The 17,709-nt window shown below is 41.5% G+C and overlaps 1 long non-coding RNA gene across 1 annotated transcript in view; it reads left to right on the top strand.

Moving 5' to 3' along the window:
- Positions 1-1,781: 1,781 nt before the first annotated feature.
- LOC125610518 overlaps positions 1,782-17,709 on the top strand; it is a 29,066-nt gene continuing 13,138 nt past the window's right edge. Inside the window, exons 1-2 of the long non-coding RNA XR_007340509.1 lie at positions 1,782-1,837; positions 2,845-2,940. This is a non-coding gene — a long non-coding RNA (uncharacterized LOC125610518). The remainder of the gene's footprint in view (positions 1,838-2,844; positions 2,941-17,709) is intronic.

Below are 17,709 nucleotides of genomic sequence, written 5' to 3'. Positions count from 1 at the left end.
CACTCTTTGTAACTTTGCATCCATTGACCATATCCATTTGTAAATTCAGATTATTAGCAAGCCTCATCCCAACAGTAGGAGATAAACTTTGTATGTTTGAATTGCTATGTTTTTTCATAGGTGTGTATGTGCATGCTTGTGTGTGTACAAGTGTGTCTGTGTGTGGTACAATACGCTTTATCCATCAGACTTCATTCCCTACATACCTTTTCATGGATCTGTAGCGTGGTCCGTGCTTTTCACGATGTCAGGAATGACATTCCTCTTCTGCTTCCCCCACTTCAGTTCTTGCTGATCTTTCAAATCCAAGACCCTCTCCTTGAAGCCGTTTGCAATGACCCAGGCAGTGTTAATTGCTCCCTCTGTTCTCCCAGTGTATTTTCTTGTCATTTTGAGCTCATAAGATACTCCTTCTCAACCACAGCTATATATTAAAATCATTGGATTGCTTTGCAAATATACCTTGGCTTTGGCTTCACCCTTGAGCTCCCGATGCCATTGTTCTGGGGTGGTGTCTAGGAATCAGTATTTTTAAAAAATCTCTCCAGATGATTCTAATATGAATCAAGATGGAACACTAGTTATCCTAAGAAGGTATTTGTTGACGTGTCTTCCTCCCCTGTTAGACGTTGTGATGTTCATTTTGTGTCAAATGTGACTAGGCCATAGTACCCAGATATTTGATCAAATACTAGCCTAGAGTTTCTGTTAAGGTGATTTTTAGATGGGATTAAAGCTTAAATCAGTAGTCTTGGAGTAAAGCAGGTCACCTTCCATCATGTGGGTGGGTCTCTTCTAATGCATTCCAGGAAGAGGGAATTCTGACTCCAGGTAATCTTTGGGCTCCAGCTACAACATCTACTCTTTCTTGGGTTTCCAGTTTTGAGTCCTAACCCTGAGGATTTTGGACTTGCCAACCTCCACATTTAGGTGGGCCAATTCCTTAAACTAGATCAATCTCTCTGTCTCTGACACATGTGTATTTAAATATACATAGGCACACATACAATGGCCCTGTTGGAACCCTGACTTCTACAAACTGTGAGCTGTTCCAGGAGCACAGTGGTGCCTTGTCCCCACCACTTCCCCAAGGGCCTGTACAGTTATTGGGCATGTAGACAATGTGGCATGTGGGTCAGCAAGGGCCCTCAGGCTTATGTGATGGAAACCAATCTGATTAGCTTGAGTAAAAGGGGAGAATGTTATAGGGATAGCATGATCAGAGGACAAGGCCATGCTCAGATCTTGTTGAAGGGCTAAATGTTCATTAGGACTCTGGTCCCATCTCCTGGCTTTGCTTCTCCTTGTTCATAAACTTTCTTTCTCTTACTCTGCTTTTGTAGCCTTTGCCCTTGTAGCTCTGTCTTCTAGGTGCTCAGGCTGAAAATCTTGGGTTTTTTTTTGTTGTTGTTGTTGTTCTTGTTGTTGTTGTTTGGTGCCAGGATTGAACCCAAGGACACTAACTATGGAGTCATATCCCCAGCCCTTTTTATTTTTTATTTTGAGACAGGATCTCCCTAAGTTGCTTAGGGCCTTGCTAAGCTGCTGAGGCTGGCCTTGAACTTGTGATCCTCCTGCCTCAGCCTTCTGAGCTCCTGGGGTTACAGGCATGTGCCATCATGCCTGGCTTGGCATCCTGTTTGATTCTTCCCTTTCTCTCATTCACATTATCAATCAGCAAATGCTACCTTTACCGTATTTCCAGAGTCCAAATACTTCTTATTGTTACTAAAAAACTACCACCTTTTACACAGATTATTGTCATACCCCTTCTGGCCCCCACATGTGATCCTCAGAGCCTTCAGTGGAAGAATCAGATATCATTTCAATTTTTCAGGTAAGAAATATGAGAAGCAAAATAAGTGTCTATCTTAAAATAATGCAGATTGCAGAAATTAAATTTGGGACTCAAACCTACTGGTTATAGGTTATATCAGGTTTTTTTTTTCCTCTTTACACCAGTGGATTTACAAACTAAATTTAAAATTAAGACACTGTTTCCAAATGACATTTTAATTTAACTCTAATATTAATTAGATATGGACAGTGTTATGCTGGTTGGAGGGCAGAATTGACCTCTAAGACATTGTGGCTCTGTGTGATAGAGTGACAACCAGTGCCCTGCATCACAATTAGGCATTGAAGGCCTGAGAAATGACCACAGAGAAAATAGTTCCCTCTCTCTGGAAGTGGAGCTCATCTGTCATGCAGTCACTACTTGAACAAATTCCATGCCAGCTCAATCACAGCATTTCCTTTCACACCCTGAAGTTGAACCCATTTTTGCTGCTATTTTTACTCTAAAATAGGAAAGAGAGGAGGGTATCATGCACCTTGACAAGTTGCCACCTGACAGACTTCCAGACAGTCTTATTAATTTGTGAGATTGGTATCTGAATTTACCAAAGAACACAGGCAAGATGAATCTTGGGCAACGTTCAATGGCATCCTAAGTAGCTCCCTTTATAGAGTCATTCATTGCTTTGCTGAAAAGGGATACTTTAGCAAGGGGGCAAAGTCAAGGAGCAGAAAGGCCACGGGTGGGGGTCTCAAGCCAGTCAGTGATGTGGTCCCATGTCTTATCCCCAGTGACTTTTTCTTTAAGATTCTATTTTTTTAAGTTGTTGATAGACCTTTATTTTATTTATATATATGCAGTGCTGAGCTCAAACCCAGTGTCTCACATATGCTAGATATAATCCCAGCCCCACCCAGTGACTTCTGAACAAGCCATGGTATCATGAAGTTAGCATGAGCTTGGTAGCTTCCTGTCACATTACTTACAAACACAACAATGTTAAACATTTACAAAACATTTGTATTGCTATTATTTTTAATTATCAGAGTTGGAACTAACCTCTACCAATTCCTGAAGAAGAAAGACTAAGCAGCCGCTAGTGCCCCAGCTCCTCCCCGATATACATCCTGGGGTGTAATCAGGTGACTGTGTATAAAACAGAGAAGTGTACACCTTAGGAGTAAACCCATTCCAGTCTGTTTTAGTTTTGACTCTCTATTATCAGTGACAGGGGCTAAACAACAGCTATTCCTGCATCAGACAGGAAGGCAAAGGCCTGATAGATATTCAGCCACATGGTACAAGGTCAAATCCTGGCTATTCAATTTTTGTCCAAATTTTAAAATTTTATCTTCTGTGTTCTTTTCTTTCAAGTTTTTTATCTCTGCTCAGTATTGCATTCTAAGTAATTTGATCATATCAATCTTCCAATTCTCTAATTCCTCCTTCAGGGACAACTGTGTCTAGTCTAGTCTTTTAAAGCATTTATTTTTGGATTCTCCCCAAGTTAATAATGACTAGCTTCAATCTACTCCAAGAAAAACAAAGTGAAGTCTGTACTAAACATTTCTTTTTTATTTCAAAGCAAACAAAACAAAAAGTTGCAGGGTAACAACCTTACTAACAATAAAATGAAATAGAATTAAAATAACGATGTAATACTTTCTCTTTTTAAGGAAACCAGTCATTAGTAGTCAATGCTGGCAAGGATGTATGTAAAATATTTCTCTCATATGCAGGTGTCCTTTATAAATTACTATAATTGAAAGGAAAGTGAGAAAGTGAGAGATGGGTGAGCAAGAAATGAAGTACAGAGACCAGGCAGAGAGCCACACGAAAGTTTGTCAAAGCTGACAAATAAAGGTCACCCCTCTATAGAGTGGAGAGAGGCCCCCCGAGATGTTTGGGCCTTCAGCTTTTGTGGGGCAGGGGTTTGGAGGTGTGGCTCTGGCGCTGTGGGCCAGGCTCCGGGTGCTTGCATCAGATCAAGGTGGGTGGGAATAGCCTGGGATTGGAGTAAGTCCATGGCACCATGGGGCATTCCAGAGTCAAGGGGTCCTGTCCTTCTAGGATTGGCTTAGGGTTATGGTATCTTGGGGTAGGTCACTAACAGGGATGGGGTGAGTTCAAGAGGAAGTACAGGAAAGCGAAACTTATCTCATAAGATGGTGGCTAACATTTAAGATGGCTGCCCAGGTGTTAAAAATCAAGACCCTATAATAAGAGAGTAAAAAGCAATTCTAAATATATATAAGAAGCTTTACCTGTAATTTGAGCTTAAGAAACAAATAATACATCTTGCTGGTAGCAGGCCCACCCTGGCCCCTGGGGACTCAACCCCCAGTTCTTTGTTCTGCATGTCAATGTGGCCAGCTCACAAGGCCGTGACGCAGGCTTGTGGTTTCCCGTTTATCTGCCTGGAGCATATGTGTCTCTCGGGAACATCTTGACCTGTTCGAGCCTCCTGATAGGGGACGGTGACTTGACGGTAACCCAAGGACGCAGTTATTACTCTTCCCTCCTCATTTTTGAGTGATTTCCTGCAGCTGTTAAAAAGACATATACGGGGAACAAATCTGGCAATAAAGCGCGCACACGGCTCCCTCCTGGATGAAGAACCTTGGTGTCCTGTGTATTTTTAACCCCGCCGTCCCTCGCCGGACTCGGCAACAGCTAATACTTTGGAAATCACATTAAGTTAAATTATATATGGAGTAAAAGTTATTACTACTAGTAACTATACTATTAGTAATAACTATTACTAATCTGTTAGAAAAATAGATACTAGTAATTACTATATAAATTATAGATGGAGTATAAGTTATTACCATAAAATAGAAAAAGATTTGAACAGTATACATATATGGGGTGTCAGATTGATAAGGTAATATTTTTCTTTTTTATAACTTTTCTTTTCTTTCTGTACTGGAGATTAAACCCAGGGTCTTGCACATGCTAAGCAAGTGTTCTACCACTGAGCTATCCCCCAGTTCTATAATTTTTCTTATACTACTATTTTTTATTGAGGAAAAATTCACATAAAATAGAATTACACATTTTTAATGTGCACAATTGAGGAGCATTAAGGATACTCACAATGTTGTGCAGCCATACCCTCTGTGTAGTTCAAAAATATTTGACTCCTGTACCCATTGATCAGTCTATCCACACTTCTGCCTCCTCTCCAATTCCTGACAACCACTAATCTACTTTCTGTCTCTACGTATTTACCTATTCTGGATATTTTGTATAAATGGAATCATAAAATATGTGACATTTTGTGTAGACCTTTTTTTACTTATATGAGGTTAAACCATGTTGTTTCATGTATTAATATATCATATCTTTATTTTTTGGCTGAATACTGTTCCATTGTATGGATATACCACAGTATATTAGTCTATTATTTCATCCATGGACATTTAGGTTGTTTCTAACTTTTTGGCTGTAATAAATAGTGCTGCTATGAGCATTCATTTTACAAGGTTTTTTTTTTTGGAGAAATACTTTCAATTCTTTGGGACCTATACCTAGGAGTGCTTTTATAACCATACAATTAATTGTTCAGTGAAGGCATATTTATTGATTTTTCTGTCTCAGTTTGTGTGCAGCCTCTTAGGAGAACCATATAGTAGAATTTTCCACTATGACTATCCTAAATGAAAGTCATGGTAAGTATGTGAGTTTCTGTTTCACGGTGGTCCTAAGGAGTGGGCGCTTAGATCAAGTGATGTTCAAAATGCAGGCCAGGAAGCATCCGGTGAACCATGTAGTAGCAACCAGAAAACAAGTCAGTGCTGTTTACTGCTGTTAATTTTGTAATAGACTCGTGGAGATCTGAGAGTCCTTGCATAAGATTTAAGGGAAAAAGAGGACTTTTAGGTCTGTGTGGACCTGAAAGTAGACTTCCATGAACCTTGGATGGCAGCCTTAGACCTTGTCTGGAGGTGGGGAAGGAGAGGGAGAGAGTGTACTGCCCACTATCCTGGAAGGCCTTCTCCTCACACATTGAAGACTCCAATCTGGCTTGGTGATTTGATGGTGACCTAGGCAACTGATGTTGTAGGGCTTTCATGGAAGGCTCCGCTGTGTGTGTGTGACAACTTAGGAATAGTGGACTTTGCAATGCTCTTGGGAAAAAAAATAGGTTCTCATCTGGAATTTGCTTCTGTTTTCATCAGAGAGTTGATCTTTTTAAAAATATTTATTTTTTAGTTTTAGGTGGACACTATATTTTTATTTTTATGTGGTGCTGAGAATTGAACACAGTACCTCATGCATGCTAGGCGAGCACTCTACCACTGAGCCACAACCCCAGCTCCCCTGAGAGTTGATCTTAAAGTTATAAATATGGCCTGAATACCCTCTGACTTTTATTTCCACCAAGAAGAATAAAATCTCGGGGAAAAGATTACAAATGGAGGAAACAATTCCCTTGATAAAATGGATAGAAATTCATTTACATATGATTTTTGACTATCAGACATTGAAGCCCATGAGAACCCCTGGAAAGATATTGCAAAGATATTGCGGTCAGCCAAAAAAATACTTGCCTGAGAAATACTTGTTCCTCTTAATGGGAAATGAAGATTAATCCCAACTGGGCATCAAACATCAGCTAAGTGCTCAGTAAGTATTGAGACAGAAAATATTGCAGGTTTTTAATCAAAGTTCTTACTGGATCACAGTGATGTTCCAGGTTAGCTCAACTAACATAAAGGTTTCAATCCAAGGTGAAGAGCCTTTAACGTCTTTTCTACATTTAGCTTGCTTTAATTGAAGAGGAGAGCAAAGCCAACAGCTGGTGAGAATCTGTTCAGCTATTATTTTTTTTTCAATACAAAGTCAATTTTGAGCAGTTCTTATGTCTTTCAAAAGAAATGGATTTGGAGCTAGGCACAGTGGTGCACACCTGTAATCCCAGCAGTTTTGAAAGCTGAGGCAGGAGGATTGCAAGTTCAAAGACAGCCTCAGCAATTTAGAGAGGCTCTGAGCAACTTAGTGAGAACCTGTGTCAAGTGAAAAATTAACAAAAAGGTTGGGGTTGAGGATGTATCTCAGGAGTCAAGCACTCTGGGGTTTTTTTTATTCTAATTAGTTATGTATGACAGTAGAATGCATTTTGACACATTGCATACAAATGGAACATAGGTGCTGAGTCACACTGGTAGTATAATCATACATGTAAATGGGGTAATAGTGTCTATCTCATTCTACCGTCCTTCCCATCCCCACCACCCCACCCCTCCCCTCACTCCCCTCTGCACAATCCAAAGATCCTTCATTCTTTCCTATTCAGCCCCCAACTATGGATAAGCATCCACTATCAGAGAAAACATTTGTCCTTTGATTTTGGGGGATTGGCTTATTTCACTTCACATGATATTCTCTAGTTCTATCCATTTACCTGAAAATGCCATAATTTCTTTCTTTAAGGCTGAGTAATATTCAATTGTGCATATGTACCACAATTTTCTTTATCCATTCATCGTTGAAGGGCACCTAGGTTGGAACTTCCATAGTTTAGCTATTGTTAATTGAGCTGCTATAAACATTGATGTGGCTGTGTCAATAGAGTATGCCGATTTTAAGTCCTTTGGATATAAACCGAAGAGTGGGATAACTAGATCAAATGGTGGCTCCATTCTAAGTTTTCTGAGGAATCTCCACACTGCTTTGCAGAGTGATTGCACCAACTTGCAGTCCCACCAGCAATGTATGAGTGTGCCTTTTTCTCCACATCCTCGCCAACATTTATTATTGCTTGTATTCTCGATAATTGTCATTCTGACTAGAGTGAGATGAAATCTTGGAGTAGTTTTGATTTGCATTTCTCTAACTGCTAGAGATGATGAACATTTTTTCATATTTGTTGATCAATTGCCGTAGCCCGGCTGGCTGGGCAAAATAACTGGGGGGTGACGAAGAACTTGTGTAGATTGATACAGCAGGAGTGGAAGCCATTTATTGCAGGACAGGAGCAGTATTTATACATTCCACACAGCTTATCTAATTAGCATAAACTAGATACAGCAGTCAACCAATCAGGAATCTCCACACTTAATGGCTTGCTTTTGTTACTTCTCAAACCACTCCCTCTGGCATTTTGCCAGGCACCATCCAGACTTGTTTATGAACTCTAACATTCCCCTGGCAAAATGCCAGGTGTTATTTTGACTTGTTTACAGACTCTAACAATCAATTGCATTTCTTCTTCTGTGAAGTGTCTGTTCAGTCCTTAGCCCATTTATTGATTGGGTTATTTGGGGGGTTTTTTGTGTTAATTTTTTTGAGTTCTTTATATATGCTGGAGAATAGTGCTCCATCTGAGAGCATCTCTGAGTTTAATCCCCAGTACTGAGGTGGGGGGAGAGGGAGAAGGAGGAAGAGAGAGAGAGAGAAGAGGAGAGAAGAGGAGAGGAGAGGAAAGGGGAAATATATGGGGAGTAGTCAAGTGTTTAGTGGCAGCTAATAGTGAGATTTCAGCCCCAAGGAAAAGTCATCCTGCCCTGAACTCAGGTCCTGTTCTTTAAGTAAGCACTCAACATTTTAGACGTAAGTTTCAGTCTCCCTAAGGCAACTGAGAACTAAAAAAAATTATCCTTCCTGAACCTTAGGCTCCGTGAGGTTCCTTCAGACCCCGGTGCCTCTTCCAGACCTTCTCTCATCATTCCATTTGACAGTAGTTTCCCATTTGATCCACACTGATTCTGCAGTTCTGGGTTGAGGATTCTAAGGCCTCTTCAGGGCTCAGCAGCAAACAGCACCGTATTTCTGCTGCAGACACGGACAGGAATTTCTTCCCTCCCTTTCTGATTGGCTGGGAATCCTTGGTTGTTTCCCATCACTAGGACAGGCTAGTCCCTTCCCATTCCCCAACCCTTGTGCCCAGGCCTGCCTAGTTCCTCAGTGGTGGGATGGAGTAGAAGGAACTTGGGTTCAAACTCATCTGAACTCAAACCTTAGCTCTGCTACTTAGCTGTGTGACTTTGAAGAAAGAATGAGTTGAAATAACATTAAGCACAGGACTTAGGCTTAGTAGGTGCTCAATTAATTATACCCTTCTTTTACAGCTCAACTTCAGCTTGTTTTGGGGAAGCTATTTCTGGTTCTCTTAGCTCCCATGGCCTCCTCCAAATCCCCCTTTCCTATGCTCTTTTCCAGCTTTACTGTGATCTCCGTTTTCCTCATCCTTCATCCCAAATACACTCAGCTATTTGTCTTCCTTATCTCTGTATCTCAAGCAGCTAACACTCTGTCTGGCACGTATTCATTGTTCCAGAATGCTGCTTGCTGATAAGTGCTTCTAAACTTCTGATCCCTACCCACCTGCCTTAACAAGTTAAGATAGTCCTACTTGAGTGATGAAAGCCATCCGTTCATAAGGCTTCTTCAACAGTGTCAAGGGCAATGTCAGCTCTAGCCGCCTCTGCTTTTCCCAAACTGAAGTGAGCTAGCCACACAGGATGTGAAGGGAGACTTCATGGTTTCCAGACCATGAAACTACAAAAGAACTCTTTCAAATCACCATATGGCTGGTGGAGCCCAATGCACCCAGTGATGAGCACCATGGTGACACCTGTGGTGATACACTGCACCAGGCGGCCTACTGAGTCATGGAGTCAGGAGATGATAAGACTTCCGGTGCTGCTGGGGTGAGACTCCTAATGAGGTTTAGGGAATGATGTTTCCATCCAGCTGCTCTCAGGCAATGTGAATCCTGTGTTAAAGCCTTAACCCTCCTAAATTAGACCTCAGGGGCTTACACTTGGCATTGGGTGACCTTATAAAGAAAGCCACAGACCATTCTCTATGCCAAACCTCAGTATTGGGAATTAAGCAGGAAATTCCTTAATATATTTGCTGTAAGTTCCATGCTGTATCCACCCCCACCCCTATTGTCTTTCCCCGTTCTCCCTTTAGTGGAGAGGGTTTCTTTTAGCATATTAGATACCCAAATTTTTCTATGGGAAGTGGTTGGTTTCAGCCAGGAAGAGGCTGGTTTATGTGGCAGGTTACCTGACTTATGTGGCAGAGCTACCTGAAGCATTGCAAACAGGAACCCAGTGGAAAGGAATTGTGGGGAGCCCTGAAAGCTGGCACTTACTGGCTCTAGCCCACAACAATGACAGGCTGAAGGACCCTGGGGAAATGATCATGGAGAAGGTAGGAGGATCAGGGGCCAAAGAGAAGGGGCTTCTGTCTGCTCACATGGTATTGAGTTGGCATCTGCTGAGAAGCATCCCAAAAGGAAGATAAAGAAATATCTATTCCAGTCTTTGAAGACCACATGAATTTCTGAGAAGCCATGAATAATATTGTATTCTTAGGGTTAAACTAAGAGCATCTACCCCTGTTTTAGTTAGCTTTTATTTTTGCTCTGACTAAAAGTACCCAACAGAACAACTGTAGAGGAGGAAAAGTTTATTTAAGGGCTCACAGTTTCAGAGGTCTCAATCCATAGATAGCAGATTCTATTCTTCAGGGTTCAAGGTGAGTCTGAACATTGTGCAAAAGAGTGTGGCAAAAGAAAGCAGCTCCCATTATGATCAGAAAACAGAGAGAGAAACTCCACTCTCCAGATACAAAATATATACCCCATAGCCATGCCCCCCATGCCCCACCTCCTCCAGCCACACCCCACCTGCCTCCTGTTCCCCCTTAGTTAACCCCATCAGGGATTAATTCACTGATTAGGTTAAGTGTGTAACCCAATCATTTCTCCTCCAAACTTTCTTGCATTGTCTCACCTGTGAGCTTTTGGGGGACACCAAAGCTAAACCGTGACAACCCCATCTTTCTCCACTTAGAAAGAATTAGACAGGCATATCTAATTAAAATTTTTAAAAAAGGACAGAGGACTGGGCTGAACTGCATGGAGAGTCTTTTTCTTAACCTTGTCATAACAATAACTTTGACTACAAGCCAGGTGTTGGTCTGCATTTCATATTTTAACTCATTTAATTCTGTAAGTCTTATCATTTTATTCCAGTACAGCTGAGGAAACTGAGGCACTGAAGGATGAAGTGAGTGGACCAAGGTGGCATGAGTTCATGGTGGCAGAGCTGAGCCTGTGAAGGCAGGCTGTCAAGGGCAGGGACTGTGCCCCTCACAGTGAGGGCACACTGCCTCTGCTCAGGCATCAAGGCCTCTTCCAAACACCTCCTAACCCTGACTGGGCTCAGGTGTATCTATTAATTATTTCTGGGATGGTCTATGAGACACTTAGGGCATGAACCTCTTTTCTTAATAAGTTTTGCATGCCCTGGTATCCAGTTTGACATAGAGACACAAAGCTAGTATTAGTAAGTGCTTAAAAAATGAAATTAATAAATGATTATATGCAGGGTTATGGGAGAAAACTGGGGCTGTATGGGGCATAATTGAATATTTGTAAAATAGTCATTAATATCTATTGATCACTTAGTATGTCCCCAGCAGTGTGCTGAGGCATATTCATGAATTATCTATTAGGTCATTAGTACAAACTTGTGAGGTGGTTCTCATTTTATCCCACTATACACATGAGGAAAGTAAGACTTAGATTGACTTACTCAAGTTCACACTGTCATGCTGTTAGTAATCTGGAGAGTTAGGATCCCAACTGCCATTTGTCTAATGCCCAAATCTGTGATCTTCATCTTCACAGTCATTTTCTGTGTTCAAATCCTGGCCCAAAAGGTCTAACCTTGCACACTTGTCTTGGGAACATTGAAGAAGCTTTGAACTCAGTTTTAGGAAGTCTCCCTAAAACAGTGTTGCCTTGGGTTGTATTGAAAAGGCTCTGCTTTCCTCTCGCCGTCACATTGCTAGCACTACCAGCTGAATTATAATGGCCTCTTGCCTCAAGGCTCTAGGTACCTTTCTGTCCACAGGAGGAAGGAATTTACTTAAATTTGTTTTTACAAATGAGGAAATTGAGCCGGGCGTAGTGGTGCACGCCTGTAATCTCAGCAGCTCAGGAGGCTGAGACAGGAGGATTGCGAGTTCAAAGGCAGCCTCAGCAATTTAGCAAGGCACTAAGCAACTCAGTGAGACTCTGTCTCTAAATAAAATACAAAATAGGGCTGTGGATGTGGCTCAGTGGTTGAGGGCCCCTGAGTTCAATTTTCAGTACCAAAAAAAACAAACAGATGAGGAAACTGAGGCCCAGAGAGGTTCCTTAACTTGCCTAGGAATCACCCTTAGTAAGGGACAGACTGGTATTTAGTCCCACGCAGTCTGGTTCCAGTGCCTATGCTGTCAACCTCTGCTGCAAACCTGACTCACTGACTCTTGGTGTTGGGTCAGGCCACACCTCTGCCTAGAGTTTCCGAATTCTTTAATTAGCTTAGGTCTTCAAAGGCCAAGGCTATGGGCTTGATCTCTGATAGCAGCAGTCTGAACCTTAATCCTGGCCAGATGTCCTGCAAACAACCCACAGATCTAGGCCTGTGGTTACCAAGGAGACCAGGTGGGAGAGTGGGGATGGACCAGTGCCAGTCAGCAGTTCCACAGGGAAAACCGTGCTGCCAACAGTAGGTCAGAACTCGCTTCTCCATGTCATTAAAATACCCATGGAAACATGTTAGCTAAACAATCTGGCTCGCTTGCATCTCCCTATGCTAAGACTGTCCCCAACTGGCTTTGTATGAACAGAATGTTGGCTCCTACATCCGTGATTTGTTGAAAGGGTCAAATTCCACTCTGGCTGTTTCATCAAAAGAGTAAATACTATATGTTTAGATATTTGATGTGCTCAGATTGAGTTTGGGAGGTTTGTAGCAAGGCCTAGAGTCATGGGGAATGATAGATCTGCCAGGGGCTTTAGGGAATCAAAGTCTAGCCCCCTCTCATTATACAGATAAGGGAAGCCAGATTGTCAGCGGGCATGCACATGGCTAATGGCGGCAGAACCAGGACAGGACCTCCCATCTGCCACTAACAGCCTGTCAGAGACAGTAAAATTACCTTTCCCCAAACTCTTTGGAAATTTATTTTGGCTTCATAGGCAATGCTTGGGCATCAAAAAGAGCTAGCTATTTCATTACTTGGGAAGGAAGGAGGTCATACTCTCAGGGTAGTAGCATGTCTAGAGCTAAACTGAGGTGAAAATTTGTTAAGCTTTCTGACCAGTTTGATCAAGGTAGCCAACAGGAACTTATTCTCTCAAATATCCAGGTCCTGTATTTGAATCAACTTTTTTTTTACATTTTAATTCTATGTAACTGTATATTTCTCTACTGTATTTGTATTTTACTGTTTCTTCTGGGAAAAAACCATTGAAATGATTTTAAACGTAACTATTGGGAACAACATCACTAAATTATACGCCATTCATCTTTCATAAATCCTCATCCAAAAAACAAGACTGTCACTTTAAAAATAAATTTGTCATTTGGGATTTCCATCTGGGATGGTGTGAGAATTCTGTAACCAGATAGTCATAGTGGTTGTACAACATCATGAATGTATTTAATGACACCAAACGGTACACTTTTTAAATGGCTAAATGGTAAGTGTTGTGTTATGTGTATTTTTCATCAATAAAATAATGAAACTAATTGTTGAGTAGAGAAAAAACTCACTTCAGTGGCAAATAATATATTTCATTCGTTTACTCCATAAATATATATGGAGTGCCTGCCATGGGTCAGATAGGTATTTGAAAAATATTTGAAAGTACTCACTAACTGGAAATTGGCATGAAAATGCCAGATACACGTCTGTATCGCTGTTTATGGAGTGAGTAGGGATGTCTTCTATTCACTCCTACACATCCACTCTTCACTCTGTCTTTGGGGGCTCCTGAATGGACTATAGTAAAAGATTCCCTTACCATCTGGCTTCCTGTTCGGTTTGGTCAACGGGGGATGCCAGAAGAAGAGAGGGAGGGAACAGTTTCAGATAGGGCATTTATTCCCTGAACTCCTTCCCTGCTGGGCCATGTAAATAGGTTGCATCTCTCTATTATAGAGGCCAAAGCTTCTCTTGCAGCTATTCTCTCAGATATTCAAGAAGTGCCCTCTCTCTGTTCCCATTCTGGCCTGGGGTGACAATGGCTGGAAACCACTGCTAGTGCCAGAGTGCTTCAGCAGTCCTTGTTAATTCCCTTTAGCCCCACTTACACAGCGGTCAACCATCCTTTTATTATATAGTCCTCAGCCAGTTGCAGTGAGTGACCTGCACCTGTAATCCCAGTGGTTCAGGAGGCTGAGGCAGGAGGAGCGAGAGTTCAAAGCCAGCCTCAGCAATATAGCAAGGCCCTAAGCAACTCAGTGAAACCCTACCTGTAAATAAAATATGAAAAAGAACTGGGCATGTGGCTCAGTGGTTAAGCGCCCCTGGGTTGAATCCTCACTGCCAAAATAAATAGTCCTCAATTACCCTAGTGAGTGTGCCATCTAATTTGCCTAGGAACTCTGACCAATCCAAGATATGTATGTGTGTTTTCACTTATAACAGTTAATCTGAATTCTCAACCTGATCGGATTAAGAGATGCTAGAAGATGGGTTTACGGGCTGGTCAATGAGGGTGTGTCTAGGAATGATTGGCATGTGGGATAGCCAACTGAAATGGAGACCCTCTCTAAATGTGGGCAGCACTGTCCAATAGGATGATGGCTTGGATGGAAAGAAAATTGGAAGAACAAGGAAGCAGCTGCAAATGCAAGCTTGATTCTTCTTGAAGGGGTTCTTGATTGCTCCTGCCATTCTCTGAGGATATCGGACTTTTGCTTCTTCACTTTTCTAAAGTGGATTCTCCAGAAACCTTGGGTCTCAGACTAGGGTAGCAATGTTGATCCCTCTTGTTCTGGGGCTTCAGCCTCTTGGACTGGGCAGCTACTGGTTCTAACAGTCTGCAGATGCCCATTGTGAACTATCCAGCTTCTGGTCGCCTAAACCAACCTATAAAAAAGTCCCTCTTTTATAATTATACTTCCTGTTGATTCTGTTCCTGTAGAGGACCCTGACTAATGCACCTGTGTACCAAATTGCATAACAAATGGTAGACGTTTTATCTGCCCCAACTCATGTTATCTATGGCAATGGCAAGAGCATAAAGTTTGCCATGTTTCAGAAATGCAGAAGTATTCAAAATAGAAAGAGCTAAATTCAAAGACTTTCTATTTAAGGGTTTGTTTCTAGGCTTTCTTTTTTTTTTTATCACTTACAGTTCATGGTTTAAAAGGTGATTATATCTCCAAATGGGTTAACATTTATTTTTTAAAAAAACTCATTATTTTAGAAAAAAGTGGAGTACCAATTAGCAAGAGTTTTGAAGTGTTCAATATATTTTATTATAAAACAAGAAGGCACCATTTCATCTAGGGACTGCTGATTGCTTAAAACTATACTCTTTTGAATAAACCTATATTAGTTTAATGAAGTTTTCCTGTGATTAGTATAATTTACTGCAGTTGTATTCAAACCCCAAATTATGGGTATTATACAGATGAAATACGGCTCTGGTTTAGGGCAATTAGTTTAATCACTTTCCTGATGGGCAATGAAGCAGGGACTCCATGGAGCAGGACTGCCCACTAGTACATGAGTGAAGAGGAAAGCGCCCCTCGCTGGTCTGTGAAGGAAAGGTCCTTGCTCCCTCCTGCCTGCCACCACCCTTTCCTCCACCAGCACATGGCATTTCGCAACACAGCACCTCATATAGTGGCAGCTTGTTTCCATTAATTAATTTCCTCAAGCTGTGTAGCTCAGCCTTCTTCATCCCTCACCCTGACATACTGCCTGGTATCTTCAAGGGTGGTGTTCATTGCAGAGGGTGCCTGGGCCAAAAGGAAGCTGTGTGGGCTGCTTCTACCCACAAAAGGTGCCTTTCTCTAACTTGCTGAAATGTGCAACAGCAGCCCTTTGTCACCATCTCTTGGCTGGTCTATCCTTCTCCGGCCTTACCCTCTTCTTACTCATCCTCCTGCTAGAACAAACTTCTAATGTGGTTTTGCCCATTGTGTTCCTGCTTAACCACTTCAATGGCTCCCCATTCTAGAAAGCAGTGCTTCTCAAACTTGTCCCTTCAGATGAATCACCTGGGGTGGGTGGGGGGTGGATCCTCTTGAAATGCAGATGCTCATTCAGAAGGTCTGGGGTGGGAGCTGAGACTCTGCATGTCTGAGCAACTCCCAGGTGAGACTGAGGCTGTGGATCTGCTAAACACTAAATAGCAAGGCTCTTGGCAGCGTTGTGTCCGTGGTGAGATGTTCTGCATCTGCACTGTCCAATATAACAGCCATTAGCCGTTCAAGTGCCTATTGAGCACTTGAAATGGGTCTAGTGAAACTGAGGAACCATATCTTACATTTTATTAAATTTAAATAAATATGGCTCGTGGCTACGCATTAGACAGCACAGCTGTGTCAGATGACATCCTTGCTTCTCACTGTGACTTACAAAGCCCCCGACCATCTTTGCCAACAAAGATGGCACAACATTACTAAACTTCTGGAATTTTCTTAACAGGCCAAGTGATTGTTATGCGCTTTGGATGTGCATTCCCCACACCTGGAATTCCTTTCTTCAGTTTTGTGACCAATGATGTCTCACTCTCTTTCCTGGTCCAGTTGGAGCGCTGCCTCCTCTGTGAGTCTGTTCCCGACATACTCTGCTGACAGCAATTATTTACCAATGTTATCTAGGTAATGCATGGAATGCCCTTTGCCCACAGTATTCCTTTTTTTCCAGTATTTTTATTGATGCATTATAATTATACACAATAGTAGGATTTTTTGTTACATATTCACCCATCCACATGACATAACAATAGAATTTGATCAATATCATTTCCCAATATTTCTCCATTCCATCTCCTCCTTTCTCCTCCCAGGCCCCTTTCCTCTACTCTACTGGTCTTCTTTCTATTTTCATGAGATAACCCCCAACACACAAACACACACACACACACACACACACACACCTATTTCCCTTTTTGCCTCTCTAGCTTCTACATATGAGAAAAAAACATATGACTCTTGATTTTCTGAGTTTGGCTTATTTTGTTTGCCATAATGCTCTCAAGTTCCATCTATTTTCCTGAAAATGACATAATTTTATTTTCCTTTATGGCTGTATTTACCATTGTATGTATTTACCACATTTTCTTTATCCATTCATCCACTGATGGATACCAAGTCTGGTTCTGTAGTTTGGCTATTGAGAATTGTGCTGCTAGGTGGGCATGCAGGTATTGCTAGAATATGCTAACTTTGATTCTTCAGGATAAATACTGAGGAGTGGTGTACTTGGGTCATATGGTGGTGCCATTCCTATCTCTTGAGGAAACTCAACACTGATTTCCATAGTGGTTCGACAATGCCACCAACAGTGTAAAAGTGTTCCTTTTCCCCACATCTTCTCCAGCATTTATTATTGTTTGTATTCTTGATAATTGCCATTCTAACTGGAATGAGAAGAAATCTCAGTGTAGTTTTGACTTGCATTTCCCTAATTGCTACAAACGTTAAACATTTTTTTATATTTTTGTTGGCCATTTGTATTTCTTCTTTTGAGATGTGTCACTTAGTTCCTTTGCCCATTTGTTGATTGCATTATTTGGGAGGGACTTTTTATGTTAAGGTTTTTTGAGTTCTTTTCATATTACAGATATTAATCCCATGTCAGAAGAGTAGGTAGCAAGATTTTCTCCCATTCTGTAGGTGCACTTTTAATATTCTTAATATTTTCCTTTGCTGTGTATAGCCTTTTTTTTTTTAATTTTTATTGTGGGTTGTTCAAAACATTACAAATTTCTTGACATATCATATTCCACACTTTGATTCAAGTGGGTTATGAACTCCCACCTTCACCCCATACACAGATTGCAGAATCACATCAGTTACACCTCCATTGATTTACAAATTGCCATCCTAGTGTCTGTTGTGCTCCGCTGCCTTTCCCATCCTCCACCCTCCCCCCTC

This window comes from Marmota marmota, unplaced genomic scaffold (assembly GCF_001458135.2).
Source record: "Marmota marmota marmota unplaced genomic scaffold, marMar, whole genome shotgun sequence".
Classification (NCBI taxonomy): domain Eukaryota; kingdom Metazoa; phylum Chordata; class Mammalia; order Rodentia; family Sciuridae; genus Marmota; species Marmota marmota.
This window is presented reverse-complemented; position numbering and strand designations above follow the sequence as displayed.